The sequence below is a fragment of the Zophobas morio genome, unplaced genomic scaffold (assembly GCF_036711695.1).
Source record: "Zophobas morio isolate AGI-343-1 ecotype UQ-CSIRO unplaced genomic scaffold, CSIRO_AGI_Zmor_V1 ptg000011l, whole genome shotgun sequence".
NCBI classification, from domain to species: domain Eukaryota; kingdom Metazoa; phylum Arthropoda; class Insecta; order Coleoptera; family Tenebrionidae; genus Zophobas; species Zophobas morio.
The window spans coordinates 690,250-692,727 of record NW_026972116.1 but is presented as its reverse complement, the minus strand read 5'-3'; the positions used below and the strand labels follow the sequence as shown (position 1 = coordinate 692,727).

The 2,478-nt window shown below is 34.7% G+C and overlaps 1 long non-coding RNA gene across 1 annotated transcript; it reads right to left on the bottom strand.

The window, feature by feature from the left end:
* Positions 1-1,310: 1,310 nt before the first annotated feature.
* LOC135127393 (uncharacterized) lies at positions 1,311-2,234 on the bottom strand. The gene is made up of 2 exons (XR_010280205.1): positions 2,085-2,234; positions 1,311-2,032 (listed from the first exon to the last, which is right to left on the bottom strand). It is a non-coding gene; the product is annotated as an uncharacterized LOC135127393 (long non-coding RNA).
* Between the last annotated feature and the right edge of the window lie 244 nt (positions 2,235-2,478).

Below are 2,478 nucleotides of genomic sequence, written 5' to 3'. Positions count from 1 at the left end.
AATATTAGTAAAACGGAAACCTGTAAAAGTGCACATTAACCGATTGAAATTGTTTAAATAATAAATTCTATTTATTTTATTTATAGAAAATCTATTTTAGTTTTGCATAGTAAATATTTCTTTGGTTTCAGGTACGCGCGCGAATTTAATCTATCTAATAAGCAAAAATGGCTTTCCACAACAAAACGAGGTCAGCATATTTTATAATTTTTATTGGAATATTTTTATCATACAGGGTCATTATAAAATATTGTAGTCAACTCACCTATGAAAAACAAATGAAATTTTTCTCGTGCCGCTATTCACCAAAATGATTTGAACTGTTTTGAAATGTCACGAACGTCCAAACAAATCTGTCAGATGTGTCAAAAATTGAAATGCCCGGTTCGCGGTTTAATTTCATTTTAAATAGATACGAAAAGACGCCAGGCCAGAGCATTAAGGGTTGCAGTGTTATCGAGCATTTGTGAACGCCACTGCAATACATTTCAGTTTCAAAAATTGTAAATTGTCAGAAAAACGTTTAAGGGCTTTGTCATGAATTACACCTTGGAAAGTCGATTGGAGTTGAACAGAATAAATCATCTGGTCTGTTTTGCAAAGAAGCAATAATTTTTCAAATAATGAAATCCAAAAAGTGAGGTTAAGTTTGTCGAAACCAATGAACACGGTAATTATTTAAAAAATTACATTTTTATAGGTACCCTGAAGGTAAAAATTGTGAAAAATCACGTAATGGACAATGGCAGAGCAAGTCTTATCACAGTTAACGAACACTATGAGTACCTAATGAGTTTTTGCAGTAAATAATTTTGCCAAAGTTGTGATCCCGCGAAAGTTCTGTTTGTAAATTGTAAGGAATCGTCAAAATATTGGTGCAGACATGGTTTGTGACCGGTGCTTTTCTCTTGAAAAAACACAACTGAAATCCTTGATCTTCATCCCTACAATAGGTGAAAATTGCTATGTCCAAACATTACCTTCAGCTTTGCAGTTTCTAGATATCTGAAACATGACAGATCTGCATAACAGGAATGTCAAAGAGGTTCTACCCAAAACACGCCCACATGGCCATCCTAATATCAAGATTTTTCAAAATTTCTATAAGAAAAAAGATGAAAAAACCAATAAAATTTCAGGAGCATAGTGTTAAGAGTTCTGTAGCTGATTATGAGATCTCTTGAAACAACAGAATGTTTAATAAAGATTTTTAACTTTCCTAATAGTAAAATTACAATTATTACTAAACAGTAAGTTGAAGTAAGTTTTAAATTAAGAGAATGCAACTAACACCGAAAGAAAAATGAAAGTTACTGAAAATAAAAAACTTTATTGCAGTACCTACATACACTTTCTACATCTAATTTTGTTTATTGATCACATTCATTTACTTGAAAAAGTATCAGGCCTATGAATCGTCGTCTGGAAACAGCTAACCACACACCAACCTTCATTGCGTGTGATGGTGTTTCTTCAAAAGCGTGAGTATTTTCTATACACCAAATTCTGAAGTTCTGTCAGTTGACATAATAGCCTAACAGATGAAACCAGGCTTCATCAGAAAAGAACGACAAATCGAGAATCCCGTTATCGTCCATATCAGCTTGAAACCAACTACACTACCCAACGCGGCAAGGAAAATCAGCTGGTTGCAGCTCCTGAACCAACAAAATCTTGTATGGATGCATATGTAACTTCTCTTTTACGATTTTCTGACATGGGCTGTATGGTACTCCGGACAGTAAAGATTTTTGACAAAGCTTTATTCGGACTTTGTTCCATTCTCATCCTTAAATCTTCAACAACGTCTTCACTAACTTGAGGTCTCCCCGTCGGTTTTCACTTAGAAATGCTACCAGTGTCGTTAAATCTGGCCATAATTCGCCATATAGCGTCTTCAAAGATTCTTCATCAATGACAACAGAACATTTCACTAGATACTCGTTTTTAGACGCCTCCACAGAGTACACTCCATCCCCATCCTCATTTAACACCCCATTACGGTAATAGGCATGATGATTGCGCCAAAGGACTAAAAAAATCATTTGTAACACTGACCATAGTTATTCCTCTCTGTTCATTACCTGAGATTATTCCACAATGATCTGTAGTTTTGATAAAAACTGTTTTTTGAGACACTTATTAAAGTTCTAACAAAGGGGAAGACAGCAAAAATGAAAACAAGACAAGGCAATTAACGCACAAAGTGAGGGAAAACGTACCAGTACAAACGAAAAAATGATTGACATCTGACAGAATTTGATGAAGCGTTGAAACAGTGCAGCCGCTAATGTCAACTAATGTGGCGCTAAAAATAAAAATTCCAATATTAGTGTAATCCTTTCCACAAAACTGAAAAAGGCGGCACAAAATGTCACCAAAATCATGGCCTTCTTCGACTACAATATTTTATAATGACCCTGTACAATCGTTCCGTTAACGGGGATCAGCATTATAACATTAGTTCAATTACCTCTA